Source organism: Bos indicus x Bos taurus, chromosome 5 (assembly GCF_003369695.1).
Source record: "Bos indicus x Bos taurus breed Angus x Brahman F1 hybrid chromosome 5, Bos_hybrid_MaternalHap_v2.0, whole genome shotgun sequence".
In the NCBI taxonomy this organism is placed as follows: Eukaryota; Metazoa; Chordata; class Mammalia; order Artiodactyla; family Bovidae; genus Bos; species Bos indicus x Bos taurus.
In genome coordinates, this window is record NC_040080.1 from 76,295,334 (window position 1) to 76,316,031 (window position 20,698).

General features: G+C 39.5%; 1 protein-coding gene and 1 pseudogene across 2 annotated transcripts in view; one reads left to right on the forward strand and one right to left on the reverse strand.

The window, feature by feature from the left end:
• FRS2 (fibroblast growth factor receptor substrate 2) overlaps nt 1-20,698 on the forward strand; it is a 109,817-nt gene that overhangs the window by 22,210 nt on the left and 66,909 nt on the right. The gene's annotated exons all lie outside the window — the stretch shown is intronic.
• LOC113893538 lies at nt 12,870-17,447 on the reverse strand (annotated as a pseudogene).

Consider the following 20,698-nt stretch of genomic DNA (forward strand, 5'->3'; position numbering starts at 1 on the left):
ATGTCCTTTTCATTCTAGGGGACTGGAATGCAAAAGTAGGGAGTCAAGAAATACCTGGAGTAACAGGCAAATTTGGCGTTGGAGTACACAATGAAGCAGGGCAAAGGCTAGTAAGCGTTTTGCCAAGAGAATGCACTGGTCATAGCAAACACCCTCTTCCAACAACATGAGAAGACTCTATGCGTGGACATCACCAGATGGTCAGTACCGAAATCAGATTGATTATAGTCTCTGCAGCCAAAGATGGAGAAGTTCTATACAGTCAGCAAAAACAAGACTGGGAACTCCTTGTTGCCAAATTCAGACTGAAATTGAAGAAAGTAGGGAAAACCACCAGACCATTCAGGTATGACCTAAATCAAATCCCTTACAGTTGTACAGTGGAAGTGAGAAATAGATTCAAGGGATTAGTTCTGATAGACTGCCTGAAGAACTGTGGATGGATGTTCGTGACATTGTACAGGAGGCAGGGATCAAGACTATCCCCAAGGAAAAGAAATACAAAAAGGCAAAATGGTTGTCTGAGGAGACCTTACAAATAGCTCTGAATAGAAGAGAAGTGAAAGGCAAAGGAGAAAAGGAAAGATATACCCATTTGACGGAGAAGGCAATGGCACCCCACTCCAGTACTCTTGCCTGGAAAATCCCATGGACGGAGGAGCCTGGTAGGCTGCAGTCCATGGGGTCGCTAGGAGTGGGACACAACTGAGCAACTTCACTTTCACTTTTCACTTCATGCACTGGAGAAGGAAATGGCAACCCACTCCAGTGTTCTTGCCTGGAGAATCCCAGGGACGGGGGAGCCTGGTGGGCTGCCGTCTATGGGGTTGCACTGAGTCGGACACAACTGAAGTGACTTAGCATAGCATAGCATACCCATTTGAATGCAGAGTTCCAAAGAATAGCAAGGAGAGATAAGAAAGTCTTCCTCAGTAATCAATGTAGAGAAATAGAGGAAAACAATAGAGTGGGAAAGACTAGAGATCTCTTCAGGAAAATTAGAGATACCAAGGGAACATTTCATGCAAAGATGGGCACAATAAAGGAGAGAAATGGTATGGATCTAACAGAAGCAGAAGATATTAAGATGTGGCAAGAATACACAGAAGAACTATACAAAAAAAGATCTACGAGACCCAGATAACAACGATGGAGTGATTACTTACCTAGAGCCAGACATCCTGGAATGTGAAGTCAAGTGGGCCTTAGGAAGCATCACTACGAACAGAGCTAGTGGAGGTGATGGAATTCCAGTTGAGCTATTTCAAATCCTAAAAGATGATGCAATGAAAATGCTGCACTCAATATGCCAGCAAATCTGGAAAACTCAGCAGTGGCCACAGGACTGGAAAAGGTCAGTTTTCATTCCAATTCCAAAGAAAGGCAATGCCAAAGAATGCTCAAACTACAACACAATTGCACTCATCTCACATGCTAGTAAAGTAATACTCAAAATTCTCCAAGCCAGACTTCAACAGTATGTGAACTGTGAAGTTCCACATGTTCAAGCTGGATTTAGAAAAGGCAGAGGAACCAGAGTTCAAATTTCCAACATCCATTGGATCATCAAAAAAGCAAGAGAGTTTCAGGAAAATACCTACTTCTGCTTTATTGACTATGCCAAAGACTTTGACTATGTGGATCACAACAAACTGTGGAAGATTCTTCAAGAGATGGGAATACCAGACCAACTGACCTGCTTCTTGAGAAATCTGTATGCAGGTCAGGAAGCAACAGTTAGAACTGGACATGGAACAACAGACCGGTTCCAAATAGGGAAAGGAGTATGTCAAGGTTGTATATTGTCACCCTGCTTATTTAACTTGTATGCAGGGTACCTCATGAGAAACGCTGGGCTGGATGAAGCACAAGCTGGAATCAAGATTGCTGGGAGAAATATCAATAACCACAGGTATGCAGATGATTCCACCCTTATGGCTGAAAGCAAAGAAGAACTAAAGAACCTCTTGAAGAGAGTAAAAGAGGAAAGTGGAAAAGTGGGCTTAAAAATCAACATTCAGAAAACTAAGATCATGGCATCTGGTCTCATCACTTCATGGCAAATAGATGGGGAAAAGGTGAAAACAGTGATAGACTTTATTTTTGGAAGGCTCCAAAATCACTGCAGATGGTGACTGCAGCCATGAAATTAAAGGATGCTTGCTCCTTGGAAGAAAAGTTTTGACCAACCTAGACAGCATATTAAAAAGTAGAGACGTTACTTTGTCAACAAAGGCCCGTCTCGTTAAGGCTATGGTTTTTCCAGTAGTCATGTATGGATGTAAGAGTTGGACTGTAAAGAAAGCTCAGCACGGAAGAATTGAACTGTGCTTTTGAACTGTGGTGTTGGAGATGACTGTTGAGAGTCCCTTGGTCTGCAAGGAGATCCAACCAGTCCATTGTAAAGGAAATCAGCCCTGAATATTTATTGGAAGGACTGATGCTGAAGCTGAGACTCCAATACTTTGGCCACCTGATGGGAAGAACTGACTCATTGGAAAAGACCCTGATGCTGGGAAAGATTGAGGGCTCGAGGAGAAGGGGATGACACAGGATGAGATGGTTGGATGGCATCACCGACTCAATGGACATGAATTTGAGTAAACTCTGGGAGTTGGCGATGGACAGGGGGGCCTGGCCTGCTGCCGTCTGTGGGGTTGCAAAGAGTCGGACATGTCTGAGCATCTAACTGAAGCATAGTACACTTACGTTTCACAAACTGCTAGCTTTCACTTGTTTCATTTGTGAAAAGTGTATTGGTGTAAATTATTGGCAATCACTGACTTTTATATAGGTAGCCTCTATCTTGTAAATGAATTGTTTAAAAAAGACTGGCTAGAAGCTGGGGGTGGAGGAAATGGGGACTTAAAAAAAATAGGGAATTTGGGATTAGGAGCCTCCACATCACACCCCTACCCCCAGTAAATCATAAAAATGGGTGTTTAGCTTATTAGGTCTAGTAATAAAAAATGTTTGTAATCTGTTATATCACAATATACTGGAATCACCCTTTATAACACTGGAGATTCATTCATTCAATTGCTGTCCTCTCTTAGGGAACTAAGTCTACCCAAAATCTAGGCCTTTGTGAGTCCCATAACCTGGGACAGAAGAGTAGGAATTAGATAGGGTGATGCTTGGGGAGGAATGAATGAGTTCGGGCTTAAAAAAAAGAGAAACAGCAATAGAATGAACTTAAGGTGCTTTTATTCCTTCCATTTGTTTCTACTCTGCAGTACTGGGACAGGGTAAGAGAAGGAGCCAGGAAATGGGGTTTTCTTTCCCTTTCTTTCAAGTACTTTCTTCTTTTACTAGTCCCTTTCACAGGATCTTGATACCTGGGATTCAGGTGCGTTGAGATGAATTACAATCTGAAGATCCCCGAGAGGGCTGAGTATGAAAATACCTGTAATTGTCAGGAAGATTTATAGAATCTGAGACTAGCGATATAAAATGGAAAAGGTTTCCAGTGGTAAGATGGAGAACCATCTTTTTGTCAGGTTTTTATAGTTCTTTTTTTGAGGTGAGGGGGGCAGTGTTGAGGGCATTTTTAGCATTGTTTTGGGGGAGATTCTGGTCACACCTTGGCTCCATGTGTACCTTTTTAAAGAGTACTCTAACCATTCTTCCCTGAAGTGGAAACGTATGCTAAGGCTCTGATCTAAAGAGAATGTTCTGTGTAGTGTATCTCAGTTGGTTTAAAGGTATCTGTGCGGGTCTCACTTGAAGTGGTAGCAATAATTCTCTTCCTATTTGATTCCATGGTGGAGCAAACCAAAGTTGACTATAGAGCCGTTGTCCTTCAGACATGTCTAAATTTCTCAGTCTATTTATGAGCATCAACAAACACTTTGTGCATACTTCTGCCATGGGTTGAATGGATCTATTTTCCTTTAATTTAGTTTAAAACTAGTAATGGAATTCCTGAGGTTTTGAGAGGAATAGTGTTGGCAAACTTAGTTTTGAAACTAAAGGCAAATTAAGATACCAAGCAAAACAGAAGGAGACTATTACTTTAGAAAGGGATCTTAAAACTGCTGACATTTGCAAACTCAGTGTGTTATATTTGTATAAACTTTAGATAGGAACTACTATTTTTCTAAAATTGTTGGTTTAAAAAAATTGTTGCATTTGTGCATTTTAAAAGTTGCTTCTAACACACTTTGGGTATGCTTGAGCTCAGCTTTCTCAGCAGCATATTCAGACAGTTGAGCATCATCCTTTTTGGTCTTATTCTGTCTCAGAGCATTTAAAATAGTTAAAATGGATTGTGGATGTCAGGAATTTGGTAAACTTCTATTAAAATCTAATGTGTTTTTAAAAATTGCTTAAACTGACGTTTGAACCTGTTAAAATACACTACCATCATCTGAATTATGAAATTTGGCTGAGTACTGCTAAAATGACAAATGATATCACTTGTCGTTTTGATGTTATTTTAAGTGTATTGCACCATTGCCTTTTGGAAGATACTAGCAGCAGGTACTCTGAAGGATTATACTAATTAAACACAGGCCTTTCCCTGATTAAATCTGTTTAATTCTAATCTTTCATGCATCCCACTAATACTCGTTTGTGACTTCAGCTGTTCATGTGAATTTTACCCAGGTGCTTTTTTGAGTACCTGTTGTTAAATCTCTCTACATATTTTGTTTTGTTGTTAGATATCTCTTCCTATTTCAAAACTCCTTCATGACATGAGTTATGTTTTTTACATTCTTTGGTAATTTTCCACTGTGCAACACGATGACTGCTTTATTATGTTGGGTAGATAGCTTAGAGCTTATTTGCCCATTTGGCCATTTAAAAGATGATTACTCAGTGCTTACTTTGTTGTAGAGGCTGAGTATACTAGGTCCAATAAGTAAGAACTCTGGGGTCCACGGGGTCGCAGAGAATCGGACACAACTGAGCGACTGAACTGAACTGCCTTCAAGTTGCTTAGACTTTGATTGGAGATTCAGAAAATAAATCAGTTACTGTACCATGTGTCATTCATATTTTGAAGTAATCTTTGAGACGTCCAGGGCTCCAGTGTGATAGAGAAGATTTTTGTACTCACTCTGAAGAATGGAAACTAAACATTTGTAAAGTGTCTAAATGTTTCTATTTCAATTTATCCTCCTAAATCCTTCAACATGAGCATGTTATCCATTTTATACATGAGGAAACTTCGAGAAGTTACATAATTTGCTGAAAGTCATTTAGGTGATAAAGTATAAAGGTGGGATTCTAATTTAGCATTCTTCCTTTTATACCAAGATTTCTTAACTTTAGCACTATTAACATTTTGGGCCAGCGTAGTCTTTGTTGTGGGAAACTCTGCTCTGCACTGTAGGATGTTTAGCAGTATTCCTGGCTGAGCTCCGGGCCAGGAGTATATGTGAAGAAAGGAGGCACCAGGAGCACGAAATTTAAGGCATCACTTACTCTCAGGATCTTTTAAGTGCTAACCCAACTTTCAATCCTCACAACATCTGAGAAAGTTCTCCCACACCAGCCTATTGATTTTAGGTCTTCATGCAGTATTGCCTGATAACAGTATGAGGACTAAATCCCCTAGGCATTTAGGTGTTCCTTGGGAGCTGAAGAGCAGTAATGAGCAGGGGCTTTTTGCCTAATTTGTCTCTCATCTTAGAATATATACTCTTTGGCAAAGTGACTATTAAGAAATGGCATTCATAAGTGCTAAGTAAATACCTTCCATGTGGTACAGAGCTTAGAATCTTTAGGTGATACCTTACAAAACAAGGAAATCAGTTGCATTGAACTAGTGAAAACTTAGAGCAGAAACGGTACATTGAATATCCTCAGTCTTAATTTGTCCTGGTGGTCTAGCACTTAACTGCTGGTATTGATCAGCTGGACTGTAGCTTGCATGCTAAACACAGTCTAGGTAGTTCTCTAGAATGGAGTCTTTACAAAATGAAGTATGTGATACAAACTTGAATTTTAGGAGTACTGAGCAATAGTGCCTAACAGAATTATTAATAATACGCTAGGTTTGGAGTCTTAAGTAGTTAAACTTATATTTAACTTTCTGATAAAGCATTACTATTTGACCTGCGATAATATAATTTTTTTCTTTTCTTTTTGTATTGGTTTGGGGCTAGGTTACCGAAGTCCCTAAAAAGCTGGTGGAGTAGGCAGCTCTTGCGATTATAGGCAGTAGAGATCCATTAAAAATTGTCTCTCATTTCTAGACCCAAATTTAAAGGGTTTATGTGGTTAGTTCAAGCTCACTTGGATAATTCCTCCTCATAAGTTAACTTTCTTAAAGTTAACCTAATCATGGGAGTGAAATCCCATTATATTTGCAGCCCCAAGGATTATACAGGGCAGTCAGTACACTAGGGAGCAGGGATGTTGGGCCTTAGTTTTCTGCCTGTGTAGGCAGTCCCCATTGTGTGGCTGACAATAAGTGTTGCAGTTGCCTCTGTTGTATTAGTCCTCCTCAGTACATTTATCAGTGGTCTACAAATCATGAGCTTTTGCAGCAATGGTAATAGATTTCCCTTTGGGCTCCTACGAGGAGTTTGGGCAGAAGTAGCTAGCAGGAAGTGGCCAAGTGGTGGAGCAGTATCTGCATTTTCCTCTTCAGTGCTAGGAGTGATATGGGTAATGGTGGTTCAGATGTGTTATATCAATGAGCAATGTATCCCATAAGTTCTTATTTATATTTTAAAATATACAGATCTCTGTTACATCTAAACAAGAATACCACTTAAAAGACATGTAGTGGAGCATAAAAGTTCTTATTAGACATGGAGCTATGTTTCTGCCAATAACTCAACATTTTGAGGACAGATAGCATCCCATTTCCAATTTGAGATTGGGTACAAAAATATCCCTAGGGCTGTGAATAGGCATAGTAAATTACACCAACAAAAACCTTTTGTTGATTTATAGTGAAGGAAAAGTCTTCATTGAGTGTGCATGGAAAAATGTGATATAAGCTCTTCATGCTTTAGTACAGTGGATGGGACCTCGTATTTATAGTAATTGCTCTATATGATTAATTTTCAATGAGATTCCAAAAATGTTTTTGCACATGAGTTACTTATCTTTTTTTTTTCCTGTTATTTTCATCTTTGGTTAGTAAGAATCCTCTTCCCCCTTCTGTTCCAGTAGTGTTTCATCAGTTTTTTCCCTCTTATTTTTATCTTCATATTTACTTGGATTCATGTTTATACTTTAACCTTAAATTTTCTCCTAGTGCTTTAATAAAATTTTGAGACAGTAAAGTTATCTTCAGATGTCTTTTATTTTCACTTTAGCACTGTTTGAGTTGGCTTTTAAGACATACTTATTTTGCATAAATTTATCTTTTGGGAGAAGAGTCATTTCTGGTATTAACACTTCTAGGAATTGTTTCAGAATTTAGTTTATTGTCTTAGTGTTAATAAGAATTCCAGAAGTCTTATTTTTTTATTCTGTATCTCCAAAGAATATGTTTCATTTTGTTGTTTTACTTGAGTTCTCTAACATTTGGTTTGATCCCAGATATTTCAAGATACTATAATTAACTTTTAGTTTTCTTTCTAGTTTATCCAGTAATTTAGAATAGCACTTAGAATATAATTATGCTGATCAGTTGGGAAAATACTGATATGTATTCTTCAGTGGAAATAATTTTAATAATACATTAATACTGTTTATTAAATGTATTTAAGGAGGAGTTGTTATTCAGTCATTCAGTCATGTCTGACTTTTTGTGACCTCATGAACTGTAGCCTGCCAGACTCCTGTTCATAGCATTTCCCAGGCAGGAAAACTGGAGTAGATTTCTCCCCAGGATCTTCCTGACACAGGGATCAAACCTGAGTCTCCTCTCCATTATAGGCAGATTCTTTTGCTTGGTAAAAGTTAATACTGCTTTCAGCTCTTAGATAAAACTTTGTGGTGGAAGCAGTAAAACACTGTATGTGCTATGCTGTGCTTAGTTGCTCAGTCGTGTCCGACTCTTTGTGACCCCTTGGACTGTAGCCCGCCAGGCTCCTCTGTCCATGGGATTCTCCAGGTGAGAATCCTGGAGTGGGTTGCCATGCACTCCTCTAGGTGATCTTCCCAACCCAGGGATCGAACCCAGGTCTCCCACATTGTAGGCGGATTCTTTATCATCTGAGCCACCAGGGAAGCCCAGAACTTTGTATAATTTAATTTTTGGTAAGTTATAGAAATTTGTATAGCCTTTTTTACAGTTACTAGTGAAATGTAATTAAAATTAAATGGTGTCTAATCCCATTAGAATATACCAGTTTGTTGGTCAAATATTTGATTAGCATGATCTGTAGTCATTGAAATAGATTGGTAACAATACATAAAAGACCATGTTCTCTGTATGAACTGATAACATTTTCAGAGAATTAAAAATAATAAATTCGTGAATGGCTAATGAGGTACTTTTAGTGAGTGTTATTATTCATTATTGATTTTCTGAATATTACTGATAAAACACTGTTCCCAGTTTGTGTTTTGCTCTTGATATCCACGACAATTATTTCCTTGGTGATAGGCTCTTATATGAACCTATTAAATGATGAAGTCGCTCAGTCGTGTCCGACTCTTTGCAACCCCATGGACTGTAGCCTACCAGGCTCCTCTGTCCATGGGATTTTCCAGGCAATAGTCCTGGAGTGGATTGCCATTTCCTTCTCCAGGGGATCTTCCCAATCCAGGGATCGAACCTGGGTCTCCTGCATTGTAGACAGACGCTTTACCGTCTGAGCCACCCTATCCAAAGGTAAGTAGAAATAGTGATCCATTGAACATATCCACAAATACATGGCTGTTTAGTGGAGGTGTTTGAGAGCATTATCAAGGAGTCTGCTAGGCTGGACATGGCAGGGTGAGTTGCTAAGCGAAAGAACTCACTCACTAAGAAATGTTAAGTGGCAGAGCTGGGCTTACAACCCTTCCACTTCAGGTACATGGCTTCGTATTGTGCCGCAGCTGCCTTAGAGGGCTGAAGGTTGTTTGGCTCTTTTGTGCCTCCGTTTAGAACTCCTTTTCCCTACTCTTCTCCGTCACACGTGAAAACACAGGTAAAAATATTGAAAGAAAGCTTAGTTACACCCTTCTGTATTCTGAACAGGTAGTCAGTTAATTCAGTGGTGGATCCCCACGGAAGGGGGTGGGACCTGGCTGCTGCTCAGGGTTTTTAGGTAGGAGTGTAATGGAAGAGTGTGAGACTCTTCTGCCTTTAGATGTTGGAAAAGAGAAAGAAGTGAGAGAGAATGTGAGGGATCATGATTCTCAGGTGCTTGACCAATGAGTATTTTTCAGTTTGTGATGAATATTAATTTAGGTTTGGGTACAAGGATAACCATTTAAATTAATATGATATTATCAACTTAAGGAAAATTTTAGTTTAGGTGTGCGTGCTTAGTCACTTTAGTCGTGTCTGACCCTCTGCGAACCCATGGACTGTAGCCTACCAGGCTCCTCCGTCCATGGGATTTTCCAGGCAAGAGTACTGGAGTGGGTTGCCATTTCCTTCTCCATAGTTTAGGTGTAAAAAGTAATATTAACTGTGATTCCTGAGAAACCTTGTAAGTTTGAAACTAATAACTGTATGGCATAGTAACTTGTACATTTCATTATTGTGTTTATTTTATAGTGTTTCATTTATATTTATTATTTTTCTTTGATTTTCAATCTCTAGGTAGCTGTCAGCGTACAGTCAAAATAATTTAGATAAACAAGAAGTTCTGTTTATGGGACTGTGACTGCAGCTCTGAAGTTTGTTGCTTGGGGAGTACCCTCTCCTTGTCTTCCCACTAGAGTGGCCTGTTGGCTAGAGGAATAGTTCTAGAATAGTAACATAGCAATTTACTGGAAAGGCCACCATTTTGGTTGTTAAAGTTTTTTGGTCTTAACTGAGACCCATTTGGCTCTTGTGTATTACAGCATACTTACTTTAAGATGGGCTGCTGCTGCTTTTTTTTTTTTCAGTAGCATTCTAATGTTTTGGTTATAAGAAATTGAGGTTGGTCATGAAGTCAGTCCAGTGTAAAATACTTAACACATAAAATAGTGTGTAGTATTGTCATGGATACATGTAGGGCTGGGAGTCAGAAAATCTCAGTCAGAAAATCTCATATAGTTTTGTTGTTTAAACTTGTTTTGTCAGTCTCTTACTGTGGAAATGAGATTATAACAATTTCATTTTCCCTCTAATAATGGGTTCAGGCTAATCAAAATAATGCGAACATTTATTGATATACAACATGTATGGTTGTTAAGATTTTTCTTTTTTTCTTTGTGGATAATTTTCCCTCTGTTTACTACTTCATTTATTTTCTCTTTTCTGGGCCAATTCTCTTTCAGATTACTTTTTTGATTTTTGCATACATTTGTCTCTGGTATTTCATATGAAAAATTTTAAGTATATGGTAACATCTTGAGAGAGAGAACAAGAGAGACAGAGACAGAGATGTTGATCTTTCTTGTTTATTTTTTCAAATGCTTCTCTACTTCTTTGAGACCAGTTCAGTGCCTACTTTTTTTGTCAGGGCAACTGTTATCTTCCTTTTCTCTAAATTTACCCTTTATATTTTGTAGTTTAGTACTCAATCATTTAGTTTTTTATACTGTTCATGAGTCGTTTTCCTATCTTGGTCTTGGCACCTCTGCCACACTCACTTCTTATTCCCTTCTGCACTGCTGAATCCCAGACTCCTTGAGTGAAGGAGGCTTGTCTTATGGGCATTTCTCTCTGTCATGCTCTCTGACATGTGAGTATGATAATACTTGAGGTTTTCTTTGGTTGCTCTCTTTATTTCTTGTTTGAATATATGGATGCACAGTATAAACAGTATAACACATATGATTTTAATGCTCTTAAACCTTCGTGAGAGTTATTTAAGTATTTGTAAATTTGTTAGGTAGTTGACACATGAAGTTGAGCAGCTATATGCTGTAGATGAGCACAGTTCATTCAGTTCAGTTCAGTCGCTCATTCATGTCCGACTCTTTGCTACCGCATGGACTGCAGCACGCTGGGCCTCTCTGTCTATCACCAACTCTCGAAGCTTGCTCAGACTCAACGCCCATCGAGTCAGTAGTGCCATCCAACCATCTCATTTTCTCTTGTCCCCTTCAGTTCAGTTCAGTTCAGTCACTCAGTCATGTCTGACTCTTTGCGACGCCATGAACTACAGCACGCCACGCCTCCCTGTCCATCACCAACTCCCAGAGTTCACTCAAACTCACGTCCATCGAGTCGGTGATGCCATCCAGCCATCTCATCCTCTGTCATCCCCTTTTCCTCCTGCCCCCAGTCCCTCCCAGCATCAGAGTCTTTTCCATTGAGTCAACTCTTTGCATGAGGTGGCCAAAGTACTGGAGTTTCAGCTTTAGCATCATTCCTTGCAAAGAACACCCAGGGCTGATCTCCTTTAGAATGGACTGGTTGGATCTCCTTGCAGTCCAGGGGACTCTCAAGAGTCTTCTCCAACACCACAGTTCAAAAGCATCAATTCTTCAGCACTCAGCTTTCTCCACAGTCCAACTCTCACATCCATACATGACCACAGGAAAAACCATAGCCTTGACTAGACGGACCTTTGTTGGCAAAATAATGTCTCTGCTTTTCAATATGCTATCTAGGTTGCTCATAATTTTCCTTCGTACTGCTGAAAAGCAAACCAGGTCTCATAGTTTTTATCTTTATATGAAAAGAACTTTATTAATTAAAAAAAATTCAGTAGGTTCTGATGTAGTTGCTCATGGTTTTAATCTTGCGCTTTGAAGTATTTTCTTTTTCTGGAATGAAGTTCTTGTTTCAACTGTGTAGAAGGAATATGTTAATTAGATTATATTTAGTTGGTGAATTTGTGCCCACAAGAATGTGACTTTTAAAAAGCTGCAAGTTGTACAGTTCTTGTAGATAAGATTGTTTCCTGTTTTCTTTTGCATATTTAGTACTGTTATATATTTTTCCATGAGTAGCCTTTCAGTTTGTCTATTTGTATCATTTGACACCCGGACTTTATTTAAATTCAGCTCTACCATCACTGGTGCTTACAAATGTTAGTCATTCAAAATGTCAAAATTTGGATTTGATCCAAGAGTTACAAATAATATAAGCCTTTATATAAATATACCCAAATATATATTCTTAGGGGGAAATGAATAAATAAAATACTGTGTTTGTAGAGTGGTTAAACAGTTAGGCTTTAGAATTGCTACATGCCCAGAGTATTTCTCCAGTGAATTGCATACTGTATCAGCTCATGAATTGTGCTATAAGAAAGGTGTTTTTTAAAAAAGTAACAAGCAGATTTAATAAATTAATATACATTTTGTTTAAAGATGTACAAAGCGCATTCTGTTTAATCCAAGGTTTTAAAGTATCCAGGAAATTCTATTTACACATATATAGACCCCAGACAGCAGTGAGGTCAGAAGATGCAGGAAGGGCAGCAGAGCCTCATATTGCTGCTCTCTGAATGCTGAGAACACAAGTCAGATACATTCAACTTAAAAACAGTGCTGAGATGTCACTGGGAAAAATCTCTGAAAAGTCCACAAAAAAGGGCACATAAACACAAGGGGAAGGTCAGGGTAGTTAATACACTTTGTTCTTAGGACGACTGTGGAGGTGCCTTGTTTGCCAGATTTCCGTTCATACTCACAAGGTGTTGGCCTGCAAGGTACTTGTCATTTTAAATATGTTCATAAAGGCACGTAAGGGCTTCCCAGTGGGCTCAGTGGTAAAGAATCCGCCTGCCAGTAAAGGAGCTACAGGAGACGCGGGTTTGATCCCTGGGTTGGGAAGATTCCCTGGAGGAGGAAATGGCAACCCGCTCTGGTATTCTTGCCTGGAGAATCCCATGGACAGAGGAGCTTGGTGGGCTACAGTTCATAGGGTTTTAAAGAATTGGGCATGACTGAGCAACTGAGCATGCACACACATAAAGGGACTTAAACTGGCAGATCTGGAAGGACAAGATTCCTATCAATACCATGACCATCAGTAAAAATGGGTAAATTTGCCAGTAGACCAAGTTTTGCATTTCTGCAGTAACACCTAGTAAAGAAACAGTGCCAGATATAAGGTACACATATGGAAAGCAAGAACACAGAGATTGCTGGCACTGACAGGTATAGTGAAGGTCAAAATTCTGGATGCCATTTGCCTAAGCCTGCTCAATTAACAGTTTTCAAGTACCATCGAGGACCCCTCAATGTTACTGCTGCAGTGATTTTGGTATGCAGGATTCCAAGTGCCTGGTCCTGTGGTGGGAAAAAACGAGGAGTTTGAGCCAAGGGAACCCTTGGGTGAGCAACGATAGCCAGCTCAAACAGGAGCCCCGTAGAAGTGGGACAACTCCAGCCAGCAGCACTGCAGCTATCAAAGTCCTCAGCTACCCTTTACCCTTCTCAAGGTCACTGTATCTGTGTGGCATCTGTGCTGCCAGCACCATCACTGCCCTATGGTTAGCTGGGAAATGTAGAAATCATAAGAAGCTGTGCAGAGCTCATGGATTTTGGCAGTCTCCATCCAAAGTGACATTAACTGATGCCTAGCAAATACTGGTAGAGTAAGGCAGATGAGGCTGGTGATCAGTAAGGTTATTGTATATGAAGGCAATCAACAAAAATATCCGAGTGGAAAAACTGAAGGCCTATGCAACGCTGAAACCTAGCAGACCCACCCTGCTGAAGTATGGCTAGGTGGGCTGTATGCACACCTTCCCCCACCACAGGGGTAGTGTTGCTACTTCAGACACGCTGGTTATTGTTCACTGGTTGGCTTGCACAGTTCTCATTTTCCTCCTGGTTCCAACAAATTGGAATGGAGATCCAGCAAGCTTCCCACAGTAAGAGTCTCTGCTGGCACCGTCCCCTTCAGCCATTGCTGCATCCATCCCCATTCAAGTAACGCTGGTAAGGGGGCCTGAAGCAGAAGCAGCTCGTGGGACAGTACACTCACTGAGCATCACTGTAGAGCATGACACTGTGTGGACAAAAAATGAAGCAACAGACCAAGTATGCAAATAGGTAGCAAAAGCACCAGGCAGACAAGGACCCAAAGACAGTGACTGACCAAATAAATTTTGGAAGATATGTATACAGAGTCAAGTGAATCATTTCTTGTACTGGGGATTGAAATCTAGATCATTCAGATTCTTTAGAAACCAAAATACACCAGGTTGAAGTATCTGTCTTAGCCACAGAATGAAGGAGGCAAACCAGAAAAGACACCTCTCCCACTGCTGCTGCTGCTGCTAAGTCACTTCAGTCGTGTCCAACTCTGTGTGACCCCATAAATGGCAGCCCACCAGGCTCCCCCCGTCCCTGGGATTCTCCAGGCAAGAACACTGGAGTGGGTTGCCATTTCCTTCTCCAATGCAGGAAAGTGAAAAGTGAAAGTGAAGTCGCCCAGTCGTGTCCGACTCTTCGCGACCCCATGGACTGCAGCCTTCCAGGCTCCTCCGTCCATGGGATTTGCAAAAACATGAGTTTTCAGAGTAGCATCAGACATTTCCAGGGAACAGATACCCAGCCCCCAGCCACAGATGAGAGGGAACACTCTTTCTGCCATGGATAACAAAGAGACCTTAACAACAGCATAGCTAACTCATAGCAAGCGAGGAGACCTATGAAATCTAACAAGTGTTGCCAAGCCATGATAAAGTATCAGTTTTATCACTAAAAGTATATACCCAGTTATGGTTGTATCAGGCCTTCAAAATGAGATGCTTGGATGTGTTCTTCAAATCCCAAACGAACAATGGAGAAATGACCAGTGTGGTCAGGGCAAAATGCATAAACAAGAATGAACTGTGTATTTAAAGACACCACCCAGATGACATGTTCTAGAAACACTAGTGATCCTTCTACCGTTAGCATTCTTTCCCATGTAAAAACTCTTTGTAGCTCAGTCCCATTTTAAAGCATTTCAGTTCACGTGGTATCAGGTACGTCTTCCCCACCTATGTTGTCTTCCTCCTTGTTCTCCTCCTCCTCCTCTTCTGCCTGGTCACCCTGGCAACAGGATTTTCCCCCATCACTTTTTTCTTGCCTGGTGGGTTAGCATGCTGGTCAGGGGCAGCATCTTCAGCACTGTTTCCTCCTGCTGGAGCCTTATCTTGGTGAAGCCCAGCAGCATTGAAAGGCAGAGCAGCAAGTAGCATGGTTGACCTCAATATGACCGAAAATTCTAAGAATTACAGAAAGCTAACACAGTAGTTTGAAAAAAAAAGAAAAGGTGTATAGTCAGTATAGACCATTTTAGATCTTTTTAATAACATCATTACAATTTTGTTTTGCCTCTCTAAACTTTTATTTTAAAATTAGAATGATATTTGTACATATATAGTTTTAAAAATTCAAGGCTTATAAAAATAGCAGGGCATCATCTCTTCTCATCTCACATCCAGTACCTAGCCTTTAGGGGCAGTCGATTTCAGTTCTTTCAGCTGTTCTGTTGTGCCTTCATTTTTCCAAGTCAGTTCTGCATTTTGTTGGCTTTTTATTTTAGACAGTAACTACTCACTTCCTTCTAAGAAAAATGAGGATTAGTCATCTTAATCTCTCTACCGCCTGCAAACGTTTATACATATTTCTTCTTCTCTATTCTTCCTTTTATAGGATATCGGGTTTGGGGGGGGTAAATTCTTTATTTAGTATTTAAATTTTTATGACTATGCAAATTTTTTTGCAGCTGTGTCACAAGATTCACTATGATCGTATTTCTTTTCTTATCCAACTTAATGTTTTCTCAAATAATTATCTGAGTTTGAAATTTTATGTACTTTGTGCCTATTCATTTGCAATTCTCTAACAAATATAAACTATAATATGGTTGGATACATCAGATAATCAGATAATCTCTTATTTCCTTTTTCTTCTTGGAGACAGCCTTCTGCCTATGTAGAATACAGACCTTCAAATAATTCTCCTGTTTTTCAGTAATTGTTTTGTCCAGCTTTCAGTTTTGGCCTATGTTCCAAAGATCAGAGTCTGTGGTCCACCCTCTCCAGCGATGGTGAGAAGATCAGTTTTGGGGTGAGGCCACTTAAATGAACTTTCAACCAGTCATCTAGTTTCCAGCCGCACCCTGCATTTTTGTCTTCATCATGATTTTAATACCTGAATCTCTCCAGCATGAGTCATCTTGCTGCTGCTTTTTTTAAAAAAATTGTGGCAATGTGGTAAAATATACATAACAAAATTTATCATTTAAGTGTATAGTTCAGTGGCATTAAGTGTATTCACCTTATTGTGTAACCATTACCACTGTCCCTCATCTCTAGAGCTTTTATATCATCCCTAACTGAAACTCAGTACCTATTAACCCAGAAATACTCATTAACCACACCTACCCCCCCCGCCCCTCCCCCCCTCTAGCCCCTGGTGACCATTATTAAACTTTTTGTGTTTATCAGCTTGATGACTTCTTCCTTTCAGGTTTAGGGTTCACCTGTTTTGTTCTAGTTAGTTTAGTTACCTCTCTCCCATTGCCACATTTCTAGCATCCAGAATATTGTTGACTTCTCTTATTTTCTATTGTGTCCTTCCCCATTCTCATATCCTTATGAATTTTATGTTTCTAAAATGTCCTTTAACTTTTTAAGATGAGGTTTCAGGAAAGAGTCAAGGCCAGTCGTGCTTAACTGAAGGTCTGCTCCCCCCACACCGATTTCTTATTATTAGTTTTAAAATTTAGGTTTTTCTAAAATTAGGAATTTAAATACAAATATGTTAAATAAAGGCAGTTTTGTAGCTATGTTGGCTATAAAATTAAGCTTGATAGATAGGCTCCTTCTTATTGATGGTTCCCATAGTTGACAGGGGTTTGATCACTTGTACCTATTGCAATCCCATACTCTCCTCCAGCCAACATAAGATGGTTCTTTTGTGCTGAGACATGTTCTCTGCTACTGCAGCAGTTTTCATAGCAGTGAGAACCTGACCCTTCTGTGGGGAGTGATTTTGGGAGACAGACTATTACCTACAAATTCCCTTAGAAGTCTGTTACTCAAGGTGTAGTTGAGGTATTTCCTCCTCTCTACAACTTCTCTGAATGCCCTAGGCAGAACTAATTACTCCTTCTATGCCTTGACACTTGTGAATAATTCTGTTTTAATCTAACTAGGTTAGATCTGTCTAACTAGAAATCTACCTTACATTGATCTTTCTCCAACTTTTTTAGACCTAGTATTTCTTAAGGTTTGGAGAACGTTCCCACGTTTTGATACAGTTTTTGATCTATAATAAATAACTCTTTACCTAATGAATAAATAATTCATTTGGATTGGTTGAATTTCCTATTTTCTGGAAAGCATACTATCATCGTGCCCTGTACCACCAGTGTTCACGGAAAGCTATTCAGTGCTTTTTGCTTGATATTGAGAGTCAATTTTGTGTAGTGATTAGAAGTGAGGCCAGAATTTGTTGTTCAGTTGCTCAGTCGTGTCCGACTATGTGACCCTATGTACTGCAGCATGCCAGGCTTCCCTGTCCTTGACTATCTTCTGGAGCTTGCTCAAACTCATGTCCATTGAGTCAGTGATGCCATTCAACCATCTCATCCTCTGTTTTCCCCTTCTCCTCCTGCCTTCAGTCTCTCCCAGTATCAGGGTCTGATTTCTAATGAGTTGGCAAAGTATTGGAGCTTCCTTCAGCTTCAGCATCAGTCCTTCCAGTGAATATTCAGGACTGATTTCTTTAGGATTGACTGGTTGGATCTCCTTGCAGTCCAAGGGACTCTCAAGAGTCTTCTCCAGCACCACAGTTCAAAAGTATCAGTTCTTTGATGTTCAGTCTTCTTTCTGGTCCAACTCTCATGTCCATACTTGACTACTGGGAAAACCACAGCTTTGACTATATGGACCTTTGTTGGCAAAGTAATGGCCAGAATACCTAGGTTCAAAAAAAGTGGCCAGAATACCTAGATTCAGAAAAACAAGCAAGTTTATTTTTTTTCGGCCCTACTTGCATGGCATATGGGATCTTATATCCCAGCCAAGAAATAAGTGGAAGTAAGTGTGCCCCCTGCAGTGGAAACATAGAGTCTTAACCACTGGATCAGAAGTCCCCAGACAAGCAACTTCAGTCTTTCTCTGTTTGAGTTTACCTATGAAATAGAGGTAATAGTAATAATAATATAATATAATGTTGTAAAGTTTAAATTAATGCATCTAAAGTGCTAGTTCAGTGCCTGCTGGCACATTGTTTTGTAGTCAGTCTTTTTCATTTTTCTGGGGACATTGCCTGCTATAATATCATTAGAACTTGATGAAAATCGACGATGATTTTTGACAGAAAATCAAAGTAAAAGAAATCTAGTTATTATTAAAATATACAGCTCTCTGAATTTTCTACATGTTCTGAAATTATTTCCATGGACAATAGTAGATTAAGACATATAGGTAAAGTGGAAGAAACAGTGTCTTCAGTATATGCCATATACCTACTAAAATACTGTATTTTAAAAATAAACTATAAATACCCAAAGTCTTTTAAACACATGGAAATATATTGAATAGCATTGTTAATGTTCATGTTCTTTTCTCACTAAAAAGAGTTTTATGCAGCCATAAGTTTGATGTTTGGCACAATTGTTGTCTTCTAATTTGAGAGCCTGCTCTGTTTATTTCTCTCTTCAGAGACTGTGTACTAAGGGGAGAGAAACCTCTATTCAGCAGTCATGAGAACACTTGCTCATGTGCTTAGGCATTGTGGATAACGGGAAAATAAGGCATAGCTGTTTTTCTTAAAGAACCATAATTTCTTTGTCAGTTCAGCAATATTAAAGTCAGATGTTCTGGCAGACTGTATTCCCACTATTTGACCCAGAATTCCATTTATAATGCTTTATAAATGTGGAATAAAACTGCACAAAGATTTATGTACAAGGTGTTCATTAAAATACTAATTATAAACGCAATAAAAAAAGATATGACTTTTGGTACATCCATTATATTTTCCAGACTTTCAGTTAGAGGCATGCTGTCACTTATATAATTAAAATTTTATTTTTTTAAAAAAATCTGTTCTGGTGGATTTACATGGGAGGATGGATAGAGGGTTAGGTCAGTTGAATTGCTCAGTACATTAAAGGGAGTGATAAAGTGCTCAGGTCCACGTTAGAGCCCCTGTTCCACACTGATTGTAGGTATGTATGACTCTGGCAAGTTGGTTCTTTAAAATTCTGTAAACTTGTTTTTTGTAATGCAGGAGATCTGAGTTCGATCCCTGGGTTGGGAAGATACTCTGGAGAACGGAATGGCAACCCACTCTTGCCTGGGAAATGCCATGGATAGAGGAGCCTGGTGGGCCACAGCCCATGGGGTCACAGAGTTGGACACGACTGAGTGACTAACACACAAGTTTGTCACGAGGACTAAACAAAACTGTGCATACGTGCTCAGTTGCTTCGGTCCTGTCCGACTCTTTGTGACCCTATGGACTGTAGCCCGCCGTACTCCTCTGTCCATGGGATTCTCCAAGCAGGAATGCTGGAGTGGGTTGCCATGCCCTCCTCCAGAGGATCTTCCTGACCCAGGGATCGAACCTCCATCTCCTGTGACTCTTGCATTGAAGGCGGATTCTTTAGTGCTGAGCCACTGGGGAGGCCCAAATGAAACTGAATGTAACCTTTAAAAATAAAATAAATAGTATATCTTTGTGACTCTACTATTGTTTTCCCCTTCTTAATAGTTTTTCTCTGTAACCTGCCTCCTGTCAGTTTAAACCAGAAATGACAATATTTTGCTTGGTTTCATAACTCCCATTGCTTTGTAATAGCCATCTAGAGGTTTTTGTGGCTTTTGGCGACTTCTGCAGAGCTGTCACCTGTTACCTGTGTCAGCCAATTTTGAAAAAGGGGAAATAGCAGTACATATGCCTTAGGTTTGCCATTTTGCTGTAAACCTTGTCTCTTTATACATATATTCTCTCTGTTCTCTTTTGGGTATCGGGTATTTTTTGTTCTTACCCCTTGTTTTGATGGGGAGTATCTTAGCTTCGTGATTAGCTGGGTTGTGAAGATCTTTTTTTGTACAGTTCTCCTGTGTATTCTTGCCACCTCTTTTTAATATCTTCTGCTTCTGTCAGGTCCGTACCATTTCTGTCCTTTATTGAGCCCATTTTTGCATGCTTTTGCCATGAAGTGATGGGACTGGATGCCATGATCTTAGTTTTCTGAATGTTGAGCTTTAAGCCAACTTTTTCACTCTCCTCTTTCACTTTTATCAAGAGGCTCTTCAGTTTTTCTTCGCTTTCTGTCATAAGGGTGGTGTCATTTGCATATCTGAGGTTGTTGATATTTCTCCCGGTAATCTTGATTCCAGTTTGTGCTTCTTCCAGCCCAGCATTTCTTGCGGATGTTGGCAATTTGATCTCTGCTACCTTTAATATGACCAAATACAAAGAAACTTTTCCATAAGGGATTATGGTGTCTTTTAGGGCAGGTAGATTATGACCAGAAAAAAACAACAGTTTTTTTGTTACTGTTAAATAGCATAAATTTAAATTCATGGTATTTAGTATAATTTATGTTCTAATAGCAGCCAGGAAATAACAACCAATAAATTATTACTGGTGATTAATGAAACATCCCTCAGCACATAGGCAAAACTGATTTTTACACTACTTGGGAGTTATGGACACTATGAAAAATTTTTACTTTTCTTGATGATTTTTTCTACACTGGTAAGTCCAGGGTATTTATCATAAAACAAAA